Source organism: Centroberyx gerrardi, chromosome 5, assembly GCF_048128805.1.
Source record: "Centroberyx gerrardi isolate f3 chromosome 5, fCenGer3.hap1.cur.20231027, whole genome shotgun sequence".
Taxonomy (NCBI): Eukaryota; Metazoa; Chordata; class Actinopteri; order Beryciformes; family Berycidae; genus Centroberyx; species Centroberyx gerrardi.
Genome location: NC_136001.1, coordinates 21415657 through 21429948, shown reverse-complemented (window position 1 = coordinate 21429948; position 14292 = coordinate 21415657). Strand labels below are relative to the sequence as shown.

Sequence of the window (14292 nt, the reverse complement as noted above, 5' to 3'; positions counted from 1 at the left end):
CTTCTGCCTGCTGTCTCTCTCTCTCTGTCTCTCTCCCTCTCTCTCTCTCTCTCTCTTTCTCTCTCACGCACATTCCTGTCTTGTTCTTCATTCTCTCTCCCATAGATCTGGTTGTGCGATATGCCCTCCTCTACAGTTGCTGTTGAGAAATCAGTGCTGCATACTCCAATATAGTTTCTCTTCTTTGACATGTTTGATATGTGGCATTCCCATTAGTTTATCCTCTACATATCAAAACATGGGCTGTTACAATTCTATGCACTCTCTTGATCCACACTTATGGGACATTCTTCATTTTTCATTCCTAATTTATTTTGTGCAAGACGGGATCATTTCTTTTCTCTTGAGAGAGTTCAAAGTTCTCGTTGCACTTATGGTTTGTAGTGTTTGTGTTTGTGTTGAAACATGGGTGGCCTCAAAGAATTAGAAACTTGTCTCCGCTGGCCGTGTGGTTTTGTGGTCAGAGGGTAAAAGCTGTTCTCTCCCTGTCAGAGCATTTAGCATGCATTAAAACTCTTGCTCTCTTCCGAAACACACACACAGACACACAGAAATATTGAGAGAGAAAAGAAAAAGGATGGTGAGAGAACATTGAGAGAGCATGAGAAACTCATTGTTAGTTTTGTTTGTGCAAGTTTTTCCAAGTTATTCTCACACATTGCTTTTTAAATAGGAATTTCATACTAAACGTATGCAAGGAAATAAGCACATTTTACATCCACAGTTGAAGATATAACTAATAAATGCCCCAAATTTCTCCAAATCCCTATTAGTGACTGTGTATTTCTAGTGTCTATATGAAAATGGACATGTTAGACCTGTGACTGATGACTTCTGACACTGGCGCGTCTGCTCTTCAGGTGGCAGCGTGTCGGAGCGGCGTTGAAGTGTGAGATGAGCCATGGAGAGGTGCAGAGGGCCAGCCACTAGCAGAGGCAGCCACACAGCCAGAGCCAGCAGCAGCAGTAGCCCAGGCAGGCCCCGCAGCATGCAGCTGGGCCCTCACCAGCACTGAGTGGAGCCGCTCCTCTCCTCTTCACCTGGGGCCAGGGCTGCAGAATGCTCAGTCCTGTCACCCCATACAGTAAGTCCAACCTGTTTTTTTCTATGTGTGTGTGTCTGCGCACTTGTACGCATATATTGTGTGCATGTGTTCAAACAAGTTGTACGGTCATAGTCCATACGAGGTTAGGTTTGCCGCACAGTAAAAGTTGTATGATCGTGTTCAATGATGGGGTCTGTTTGGCATGTTCATGCATCATCTGTGTTTATGTTGTATGTGTATGTTGTGAGCCAGCCTGCTTTGTGTCTGTTTTTCTGCTTGACTTCTTTTGCTGCCCCCCCTCAAGTTATTCCATTTATCCTGGACGTACATCCCCTGTGGCTGTGGTGGAGAGGGAAGCTAGGGGTTGGGGGTCTCTGGGAGAAGACATGTTGGGAATGGAGATATGCTAATGGATTTAACAGCTGAGTCTCCAGCCCTTGCATTGAGGAATTTCACAGAAAGTGTTCAGTCGCCGTTTTTTTCGGCCCCTCCATGTGAAGATACTATAGCTACACTGTGTTCAAACAGACAGCACTTAAAGCACCACTGGTTGTTCTGTCTAGAGAGCAGCATGCACGCTTTGATCTGAGTGATATCAAAATTGTATATTTTCTATGTTAACAGTAACAGCATATAGCTGATTCCCCCTCCCCATGTTTACACCTGACTGTGTAAAAACAGATTCAATCACATCATTCTCACACACCTCACTGACACATCAGAGAAGAGAATACTGCTTACCTATATATATGCTAATCATGCTATGTTGCTATCCAAGCTGATGAATATGCTGATATTGATTGACTGGGCTATTGATTAGGCCAAGCTTTAACAGGATTACAACGATAACCTGATTGGAATAATGCAGCAGGGATTTACCTTAACTCTACATGCTTGTGGATTCCAAAGAGCAACATTTAAGTACAAACGCATACACCAGTGGTCCAAAATGTCCTGAAGTCTTCTGGGGAGAAGGAGGGAGTTCTCCAAGCAGACGGAAGTTTTAGTAACGTACGTCTGTCACATTCCACCCTAAAAAAGACTCACAGTGTCATGTTAGATTTCTGCCCACAGAGAGACCGTCTATGTGCTTCATGTGCACATGCACACACTCATATACTGGCATTTTAATATAAACCAAACCTTTCATATTTCATGTCCACATGCACACACACACACACACACACACACATACACACAGTAGGTAAGTAACCATACAAACACAATCACAATCACAGTCCTCATTATGGGGCCTGACCATAATGACGATAGTGTGATATAAACAGACTAATTATAAACAGCTTACATGGCCCTTTAGTTACCAGCTACCAGGGTGAAGTGCTTCGGTGAATGAGAGTCAGATCATTAGTAACCTGGTGTCAACAGCCTGTCATTAGGCCTGTATTGTGGGACACATAAACATCTCCCTCCTCCTCCACACACACACACACACACACACACACACACACACACACATGCATTAGTCCTCCATAGTAATCATACAAGCTTGTTAAGCAAATTGTTGCCACCTTAGTTCCTCATTAGATGCTACGGTAAAGATCTGTTGTGAACAGTGGACACCAGCGTACAAAGACAGAATGAGAGAGAGAGAGAGAGAGAGAGAGAGAGAGAGAGAGAGCAAATTGAAGGGCAGATGGAGAGGACATGAGGAGGGACTGGTCAGCTGCAGCCTGATATATGAGTGGACACAATAAGCAGAGAGGGGCCAGGCCAGCTCCTGCCACATGTGTGTGTGTGTGTGTGTGTGTGTGTGTGTGTGTGTGTGTGTGAGTGTGAGTGTGAGTGAGCTAAGGGAGCGGGGGAGGGGAAAACTGACCACACAGGCTCGGACACACTCCTGTCTTTACTACAGCGCTGAGAGAAGGAAGCAGAAGGGAGGGCTAGGGGGAGAATCAGAGTGAAAGGAAAGTGAAAAATAAAAAAGAGCAAAGGAAGGGATGAGCAAAAATATTTAAGGCAAAATAGTTTCTAAGTTGGGGCTTACACCTAAAACTGTATGATTGGCTGTAACCTGGAAGAGGTTTTTCTGACCATGATTGTCTTATGTCCCTCTAGTGATTGGGAGTTATAAATGGTTTGTTGTTGGTTGATGGATGTATGCTACTTGAATCAGATATGGTGCAGTAGTTTGTTGGCTGACACCATTGTGGCCTGGTGAACTGTGCAGGCCTGGAGAAAAGGGGGAAGGGAAGAGAGGAGAGGGAGGGTTTTCTCCTCACTCGGGCTGCAGTCTCACTATTAGACTATGGCCGCTGCTTACATAACAATATACCCCTCATTTACTGTGTAAACAGGAGAGAAAGAGTAAGACAGAGAGAGAAAGAGTGTGTGTGTATGTGTGCGCTGTGGCGCGCACTTTGTCCTAGTCTGACTGACAGCGGTTGCCGAGTTCTGCCACAGTGAATGGACACTTGACAGCCTCCATGTATATTAATATCCCATTGGTGCTCTGATGTGTTCTATATTGATCCTGCCACTGGCGTGAACGAATTCTAACTAATACAAATCACCCAATAACGTGCAAACAGCTTATAGGGTGATTAATCAGCACTGTAAGCAAGCATGTTCTCTCTCTCTCTTTTCTCCCTCCCTTGCTCTCTCTGGAAGCGGACAGTGTGGTGAGCGTATGGAGAGGATATGTGCTTTGTAAATAGATCTCAGGTTGGATTCCTGGCATTCCAACAGCCTGACTCATCCTATAGATGACCAAGATTCACTCTGCTGCCGGCCAGTTGAAGCTAAATACCACACAAAAACCACAAAGTTGATTGAGGAAATATATCTTGCTTGTCCCTGCATGTGCATTTGTGTGTGTGTGTGTGTGTGTGTGTGTGTGCGTGCGTGCGTGCATGCGCGTGCGTGCGTGTGTGTGTGTGTGTGTCCTGAGGAAATTTAAGTCTTTGTTTATTGTGAGTAGAGTAAAAGCAGCAACAGAGGAGCTCTTAGCTTCCACAGGGTGATTTTCCTCCATTCCCATCCAGCCAACCACCTCTGATGCTTCACAACCCCCAAATCCCATTCCAGTGGGTCCCCTCCCCCACTCCTACTTTCATCTAATTAACCCCTAATTGCTCATACTGACCATGCAGTGGACCACAAGTCACACTAACCCCCACTCACACACAGCAAACATCCATGACTAGCATAATCACATTTTCTTGAGAATGTGGAGAATTATCTGATGAAGCGATACAACTGTGACATGACAAGACAATTTGCTTAAATAGTATCCTGATAACATTCATTCAGATTGTTTGACAGAAAAGGTAGCATTTAGTACCTGGTATCTCCAAGCAGATTGCCACGGTGGCTAAGGGGATTGGTTTTCCTGATGTTGTTTATTCTGACGTCGTCATGTGACTTAACACGTGTGTTCATTGTAGACTATAGACAGAAATGTGGAAATCACTCATCGTGATTGGAGATTGAGAGGGAGGAAGAGGGATAGGCAGAGGAAGATGACTGAGAGAGATCAGCATATAACAGACAAATCCTCTCTCCACCCGGCTATGTAATTAAGAATCGTCCGGTGACATGGAGCACTGAAACTGGACCGAGTGGAGGGTGTTGAAGGCTGGACAGAGAGCTGGGGGGAGGGAGGGGTGGGGGTGGGGTGGGGGGGTTACACACAATCCATCTCCTGATTGGATCGATCAAGCTTCTGTTTACAAGCCCCCTGCTCCCAGTTTGGCTTCCTTTACACACAGTGATACACACACACACACACATATTCACGCTCGCACACTGCATATTTTGCTGGCTGGCGGACCCTGAGGCCATGTTGTGTCCATGTGTAGGCCTGGGTCCAGGGCTGGGTTGGATAGGTGAGGAGAAGACAGATGAGGAGACTAGAGGAGAGGGGAGGGGGAGTGGTTACTGTGGGGCTATAATTTTACCTCACTTCCTGCTCAGATCAGATTTCAGGAGCCTCACTTGGCTTGTGTTGGGACTATTCATTACACTCACATACACCACTGTGGTGGACGAGGGGAGCGGCTGGTGGTGCAGATGGTCAGATGGTTCATGCAGAGCTTACAGAGCTGCTGGTCAGTATTGTTGGACGTGGACAAAGGCTCTCTTTTAGCTTGCGCCTGTGGGGCAACAATTGGAATTGAAGGGAACGGCCTGGACAGAGATTCTTCTTTGCCAAAAGCAGCACTCTCACATTTTGATACGCGCAACACACATATACATCTGATTTACAACATATTATCCTCTTGTGCACAAATGTTGATAATTTACAGGATTGGTCTAAAAGATTTGAGCTCCTTTAGTTTTAAATTCCTGTTTCTTACTGCTTTGGTTTTCTAATCATTGTGAACTTTCCATTCTTCTGTCCACTGATGTGTTCATTAATAGTCTAACTGCTGCATGACAAACAAATAGGAAGCACTAGTGCTAAACAACAGTATGATAATCACAATGATTAAGAAAAGCCATCATGAGATAGTTACCAAGCCGGCTTAGTGCTCATCTCTGTCTCTTGGTAAGCCAAGCATAGCCAAGCATGGAGGGGTGTTTCCAAGTCGCAAGCCAACATGAGGTGCTAGATTAAGGTTAGGGGCTCCCTCCCTCATCCCCTATAACACCCAAACACTCCCTAAAATCCTCACTTGCAACCACAGATGTCTGATGCTAAAGCACACATGAGCAATCAGAGGTTTTAATCGGTCGCAGAAAATTCACACTTAATAAAATATAAAAAGAAGGTAAAACATGGCAGTGTTGTATCCTAAATTCTGGGCCCTCGCAACATCTTGTGGCAATAATGTCTTATTCAGTAATAGTCTTGTTCACACCAAAACAGGGACTATCTTACTGTTTTACTGGAGACAGGGACAATCAGAAAAGACTACTTTGAGGTAAAATGCATAATATGAAACTATGACAAGTGAGTGCATAATATTTGTCCACTGTCAGTGACACTGAGGTTTAAAAGAGAGCAGTGGCATGCATGCAGTATTAACTATCTTGAAGTCATCAGCCTTTTAGACATCTCAGTCATTTTGCTTATTACTTTATTATAACTTCAGTAGATGTATGTGTTTATATCTTAACTGGTGTATGCATATATATGAGAAACACACAGAGTTTCATTCCAAAGTGAGAAATCTAGTTAAAAAAAATTGGCACTAGAATGATTGCTAGCGTAAAAGTAAAACTCCCTATTTGGTTGAATTGATATTATTTGGTAACTAAATATTTGTAAAAAAAAAAAATGGTTACAAATTAGGCCTATATACACCTAAATCTTGCACAATAAATATCAGGGAGCATTTTTTATGTTTGTTAAATGATTACACCATCAAGTTACAAGCTTATGGCAAAGAGAAGATAAGGAGGAGTAAGCTCCGCAGTGTTGATGCTTCTTTAATTCAAGTAAGAAAGCTTGTCCATGACTGTCAGATTGTCACCAGGCACCGACACTCCCATAAGCCTCATGTCCTCTAATCCTTCATTAGTCTGGTTTCCGCAGTCTGGTCTTCAGCCCATCCAGACCGCTCCAATTCACTCTTCCACTATCTGATCTCATACTGACCCTTCCATTCATTCAGTTTTCAGACTTTTGATGAGATTTCTAGAAATACAGTAGATTAAGTTATTGCAATCGAATATGTCTCGCGTAGATTATAGACCATCTGGTGAGGAAGGGGTGAGAGGAGTAGATTGAAAGCAAAGCGGCAATCGATTGGCTCATGGCTGGGACCAGCATGACCAGTGAGTATCAGTCTAGTGACCCTGTGTGTGTGTTTTTGTCTTGTTGCATGACGGCTGGATTTGTATCCAAACACTACGTAAGGCTTATGCATTTTTTCAACATACAATTTGACTGTTCATATATGTTCGAGTCAGATGGTGGCAGGGCGGATTCAGTGTGACTGAACCAAATGATGAAATCATCGACTGTAGGCAAAGTGTGTGTGTGTGTGTGTGTGTGTGTGTGTGTGTGTGTGAAGCATATCCAACAAAATAGTCCGTCAGCTAATATGGTTTCATTTCAACTTACTATCCCTAGTTTTGTAACTTCCCTCAACTCATAAAGCCCTCATCCAACTTGATATATTTATGGGACAATGAGACAAAAATTCATACAGCTTATGTTAATGTATATACAATGAACACAGTAAAGTATTTAAACAACATCTTCTCTTTATTAATAGAGCTTACAATGTCTAAGTTACAGTTCTGTGTAAAGCTTGTCTGATTTCTCATTTCACATGGTTAGAAAGACCCTCCCATGCACCAGCACTCCCCTGAAGAAGACTGCGGTCAAAACGCTGGTTGGTGGTTGTTTGTGTGCTGCCTTTACATAAATATAAAGAGTGAGAATCTACTTTGAAGTGTTAGTGTCTGCTTCCAATTTTTGATTTAGCCTCCCAAGGCTCTATTCCATTAATAGAAAACACACTGCAATAGTGTAACTTGAGAAAATATGAAGCATGACTTTAAGTCGTTGCAGCAAAAATTGTATCAAATCTAATATAAATAATTAATTTACCCCTTTATGCATCAAATTAAGGTTGGTGAGTTGGTGACTGAGATAGTGTCAATGGAGAAGCCCTCCATGCCTTAACAGTGATGAGCAGCTTGTAGCCAAAACACTTACAGCTGCACTAGGCAAGATTTTTATGTTAAAATACACCTGTCTTATCAAACTAAATCAGACAGTGGGGCTGCAACAGAGAACATCTCATTCCCCATAGATTTTGGTGTTGATTTTGGTGTTGGGTATGTTCACTGGCAGGAAATATTCTCTGCCCCTAGGAAGTGACGTATGAAAATGTTCTCCTAAACAGCAGCGACCAGCCCTCTGTCCAGAGAAAGCTGGAATCACCAACGATGGCTGAACCTGCTGCTGAAAGATTTGCTGAAACCATGTCCACCCCAAGTTTAGTTCTGAGGAGTGTGCAGTTTACTGACACTAGTTACACCACTTATGGGTATTGCAGCCTGATCTCTTCAAATGCAAATACATGCTCCGTGCACGAAAAATGAGAGAAATCTCTGTTTCCACCATGAAAGGATTATGTGAAGGAAGCATGACTAGAAACAGGAAGTAGTGTGACATTGAAATAACGCAGTGGAAAATAAGGGTGTTCGTGCTCTACATGTGTAGGCTTTATAAATGCTGCATCTGAAATCACCAAAAAGCTTTGTGTTTGAGTTGTGGAGAACAGGCTCCAGTGCATCACACATGCTCCTGTATACAGTGTTTTGTTTTACAATACTGTAGGTTAGAGCTAAGTGTTGTTGCTACTGCTGTTGGTGACAGAATTTAAAGTGCAATTAGAATCATATCTTCGTAGCTAGCTAGCTAGCTAGATGTCAGTTAAATTCTCGTAATTTCAATTGTTGTATCAGAGGTTTCAGCTGTTAAGCACTAAGCCACAAGAGGCTGTGTTTCTGTTTCTCCTTGTGCCTAACAACACCTCCGAGCTGTTATAAGGTCAGTGTAAAGCACTGAGACAAGTGGCTTATTGTATTTAAGAAGAAAGAAGGTTTTATTTTTAATCAGTAATAATTAAATGACAATAATATTTAGGTATAGATATAGGTATAGATCTGCTGTTAAATAAAATTATTGGACACCCTCTTCTCAGAACTGAGTATTTTCCCAGGCCATGATATAATTTTGATTATAGCTTGAGACAAAAGATTATCTACAGTCTGTATCTGAAGTCTCTCTCTCTCTCTCTCTCTCTCTCTCTCTCTCTCTGTCTTTCTCTCTCTCTCCCTCTATGTGTGTGTGTGTGTGTGTGTTTGCATCGCTGTGCTTGCCCAAGTTTATGAATGCGTGTTGGTGGGAATATAGGGCCTAATCGGCCCTGTGCCAGTAGTGTTGTGTTTGTTTTTGTGCTGGGGATGGGGCCAGTCCCATGACCGGCTGGAATTCCCTGGAGTATAGGGATTTCTGAGATCCAGGGTGGAGCTTGGCCTGACCGAGAGAGCCAGGATCCCGGGATTGGATGAGTGGGATTATTGGGCTGAAGGATCATTTAATTTAGGGATCAACATGTGGACCGTTTAGAGGCCCATCTGGTGGTCCTGGTGGACATGTGACACACCCTGGCATAATCCACACATAGACTGTCAGACCAGACATGTGTTTGTGTGTGTGTGTGTGTGTGTGTGTGTGTGAGAGAGAGAGAGAGAGAGAGAGAGAATGAATAAACCCCCACCATTACCACTGCCGCTATTATTTCCTGCTTTTTCGCATTGTCCTGATCAAATCCCTGAAAACCTTGGCCTAGTGAGCACACACATCTTGATGAAATTAAGGCAGTGCCTTCATCCTCTGTCCAGTCCAGTTGTACGCTTGCCCCTCTGGCCCAGGCTCTGGGGTCAGGACAGTTTAATAATACTCTGCAATGCCTGGAATGTCAGCCTAATGCCAGCTCAAAAAGACAAGGCCTGCAAAAGACAATCAAAGCCCACGAGCACTGAACCAGTGGATTACTGTGTTTGTGTAAATGTGCATGTATAATCACACAAAGCAAAGAAAAAAAACATTGACAAGAGTGAAAGTTGGAGTTTTTTTCATTGCTCAATCAATCAGTACACCAGTAATAGTGTTTATAGACGTGCTGGTCCAGTCTCTCCATGTAGTCTGATGAAAAGCGACTCTGTTCCCCCTCTGCCCAGTGACCCCGCCCTCTATTCCCCCCGTCCAGCAGACCCCCGAGGTTTGGGCCGAATTAGATCACACGCTCGGTGGGGGTGGCTTTGTGCAGTAAGAGACTCACAGAGAGACAACAATGGCCCCAGTGAGAGGGGCAAAGGCAGAGGGCAGCGCACAGGCTGATAGAGGCTTATCGCCGTGGAGACCGGGCTCGGGGCTGTGTTGGCGGCTCCACATGAAGCTGAGAACAGTAGTCCCCCGCCTGGGTGACACTGTGGACAGGAGCATGGGCTAAGCACTGACATGATTCTGGAGAAGGGTCAGCTAGCCAAGGTGATTACGAGGGCAGATATTCATAAAGCCAGACCTGCAGCTTGCCACTGCGTTTTGGAAGACACAGGGGGGCAAAAAATATCTCAAATACACGTATACAATTTTCTTCTCGACTGGAATTTTTTTTAAATTATGGATGATAATTCAACACTCCTAATTTAAGACACGTGATACATACAAACAGATCTTTTTCATCATTAGAGTGTAAACCCCATATTATTATTTTAGGATTTTGTGGATTAATTCTGTTTTGGTCTTTTTCTCTGGTAGGTCTGTTGAAGATGCACTGGTCTCCGGAGCACGGCGCCCCCTTGTCCCAGTGGCCTGAGCAGCACCTAGATGTCACCTCTACCACCTCGCCCCCCTCTGCCCACAAACACGACCCCTACGCTACCGCTTCTCGCCGCAGCTTCGTCCCCGCAGGTTACCCCTGGGCCAGCGACGACATATCAGCCCTCACTGCCTCTTCTCTGCTCAAACGCTATGCTGAAAAATACTCAGGACTGGAGCTGCCCTATGACCGGCCTGCCTCAGCGGCCTACTCAGAGCCTGGAACTTTCCTGAAGACTGAATCTGAGCCCTGGGCTCTGGGGCAGGGCATGGAGTGTTACCCTGGACTGGAGACCTTAGCAGGCACCAAGGTGGGTGCTGCATCTGTGGGCCTCCCAACCACAGCAAGTGTGACAGTAGTGAGCAGTAACTTGGCCTCTGATCCAGGCTACAGTGGGGCTGGCTCCTGCAGCGCCCCCTCATCTCAGGAATACCCTCCTGCGTACAATAGCACCTACCTGTCCTCAGGATACTGCCCTCAGCCCAGCGCAGCACTTCCCCCTGCCACTCTACACTCTCTGCAGGCTACACCCGCTCTGGTGCCCAGCTACAGCCCCAGCACTCCTGTCTACAATTACCCTCCAGGGTGCTACCCCCACACCCAGACCAGCCTGGCCTCTGGATACAGCCACCCCAGTGCCTCCTACCTGCCCTCTGGGCTTAGTGCCCCCACTCCTCTGGCCCCTAGGCCCACTGTGGTAGGGGGCAGTTACAGCTACCCCACTCACAGCCTCGGAGGGGGCTCCGAGCCAGGGGTGCCACTGAAACGCAAGGCCTTCGAGATGGTAGAGGAAGGAGAGGAAGGCGGAGAGGTGGAAGGCTCACGCTACAGAAAGTATGGCAATGGCCATGGAAACAGTCATAGCAAAGGCCACGGCAACGGGCACGGCAATGGCTATGATATGAGTGGCTCAGCCTCAGACCCGCAGGCCTACAAACCCGGAAAGCCCTTGATGTCACCCCCATACGGCGGGGCGGGGGACTACAGCCCACCGTCAGGCCTAGCCGGGGAGAGTGGATCAGGGGAGCACAACTTTCCACACCAGCAGAGGATGTCTATGAAGATACCTGCATCGCACGCACGATCTGAGGACCCCACTGGAGGGCGCTGACAGCCCAGGTTGGCATTTGAGAAGAGAACAGGCCTCGAGTCCCTCACTCTGTCAACCCAACCAGGGTTCTTCACCCAGACAAATTTGGAGGAAAAACGTGGGATTTGGCAATGAGAGGCTTTGACTAGAGAACACAAGAGGGCACAGGACTGGTATCTCCTGTTCATTTTTAACATTTTCATTATTCATGTTTCTCCAAAGAGTCACAGGGGCACTTTGCCCTGTAAGGTTAAGGTAAGGGTTAGGGATGGGGTATAGGCATACTCTACATTGATAGCGTTTAGACAGTCTAAATGTATGAGTGACTGTTTATCTCAGGATCCTATTTATTTCCTTTCTGCTACTGTGACAGCAAGACTGCAATGTTGCTGTTTTAGAAGATGGTGTTATTATTTGTGGCCATTATATATGTAAAGGGCCTTTGACTGCAAATACCCTCTACCACAACACAAAAATCATTTCAGACCAAAAAGTAAGGAGAGCAATAACTGAAATGGTGTGACTGCCATACTACTTCAGCACAATCACTGCTACTTTACTAGCTGATTCCAAGGCTTGGTGCCTCACTTGGCTTTGAGAAATGAATGTTTCCCCGCTCAGCCCTTACTGTCCCCCTACCTTTACTTATTCTTGAATTTTTCTCTATTTCCTTAGCTCTTTTTTCCTCTGTTTCTTTATCTCATCTCCATCCTGTAACCCTGCCTCTTGTTCTCTTTCTTTTTCACTGTTAAACTACTTTCATTCTTGTTCAATTTATTCATACCAAGCTGCTTCAAATGATTAGGTAGTAGTACACGAAGCCGCCCTTTCAATTGTTTATGTGGAAAGAAAGAGTGGGGGAATAATCTAAGATTTTATGCTCATTTTAAACTTTATTTAGCATTGACAAAAGGACAGAATATATGCAGATCATCTTCAAAGCATGTTGTTTACATGCACATTTTCAACTCCTAATCCTGAAACTAACAGGTATATTTTCAAAAGAATGCAGGAGTCATGTAATACCTGGTCCAGCCTATGCTTTGTCTGCACCAATTTAAATATATATATAAAGCAATATAATAATAAACAACCGAAATAAAATTCACCAAAAGTCTGTAAACTGCTAAAAGTTCTCATCTGAGGAGGTTAGAAGGAAGGTCAGCCTGTTTGCTGCCTGTGTTTGGATGCATGGCCCAGGTGGAGAGGCATGCAGAGGAGTGCATGCAGGTTGCAGTGGAGGATTCATGCTTCTGAGTGAGTGCCTCTTTCCATTTGTGCTCCACATTACATTCTTATGAAAATCTACCTGCTTGTCTGCTAGTATTTTCTTTTTTCTTTTCTTTTTTTTGACATGCATTATTTTTACTTTTGCCTCTCAAAAGGACGATTTATAGTCTTGTTATTGAATACTCAGGAAGAATATTGTTACCTCAGAATGAAAAAATACGAATGTATGTATTACCTTAGGGTGTTTGTAGGGAGCTTTATGGAGCAGAATGATAACGGAGTCATGGCTTTGTTTGTTAAAGAGTAAAACATACACTCTGAACACTTCAGGGAAACAATGAACTTATAGCGCCTTCAATATTAACAGGAGAACACCTACACACACATACACACACATGCACAGAGTCACAGAAACAAACACACATGCATGCACACGCACACACACACACACACACATATACACACATATACACACACGCACCCTCACAAGTGTGAATTCACACCATCCACACTGCTTCTTAGCTCTGGGAAATTAAACTTGAGGTTTTTGTAAGGCCTGAAATGTTGAATGTAATTCAGATATTTTTTTTAAAGGACAATACATGCCATTATGTACATCGATGATGTTTTTAGATATATGAAACATATTTTCTTCATGTATAGATGTATTTCTCTTATAGGTTTTGGTGGAGAAATGAATGACCTGTTAAGTGTTAGAGTAGTTAGCAGTGGGGGAAATGGTTTTGACGGACAAACTGATAACAAAGAAAAAGCACTCTTGATGAAAAATATGACAAATGACATATCAAGACATATACATACACATTATGCTCTTTAATAGGTATGTTTATTAAATGTCTTAACTATGTGGAATTGCATCCTTAATAGCTTATTCACCCAGGCCTAATAGTGTTTCTTTCATCAGTGTCCAATTCCCATTTCTTGTGTTCAGTATTATACAGATTTATCTCACTCAGCATAGTCTCACCTATCAATCAGCTTGACTTTAGCTGTAATATGCTTTGGTAACCAAACTCTGTACCTTTTTATCTGTGAGTGTACAGTAGACTGTTCAGATCACTAATCTTATCATGTGAATTCAACAGTAGCTTTGTTGCTCCACAATGCCATCCCTTCATAAAGTGTGCCATACCATTATCTTTGCAAAATTAATCCTTCTGGGGCTTTTGTAATCTAGTCAAAACCTAAATCCTGAATAAAAGCATGCCCACTGAGTGAATCTCCATCAATAGTAAGATTTAGTCTGAAATTTGGCTTTGCCTGCAACGAAAAGGTATATCTTAAATGTCTCTTATGGAAAAGAAAGCATATTTGTAAAATTAAACTTGTGGTCGACAGTGTGGGGAAAAATACCCACGTCACACCTAGATTTAGCCTCAATTTCCACTGAAGAAAGAATATAGATTAATGGCAAGGTTTTACACAAATAATAAAGAATGCTTGCCCCAGATGTTAGAAGTATATAAGCGCTTAGCACAACATATGAATGCTCTTCAACGCCACACAAAGAATGTGCTCTACACTGAACTACACACTGCTACAACCAACAGTATTGACCTGGCCTGTTATACCATGCTGTTCCTCTGTTACTCTGATGATTC

The 14292-nt window shown here is 43.9% G+C and overlaps 1 pseudogene; it reads left to right on the top strand.

Moving 5' to 3' along the window:
• Positions 1-1059: 1059 nt before the first annotated feature.
• On the top strand, positions 1060-11461 carry LOC139927320 (fidgetin-like protein 2 pseudogene; annotated as a pseudogene).
• The last annotated feature ends 2831 nt before the right edge of the window (positions 11462-14292 follow it).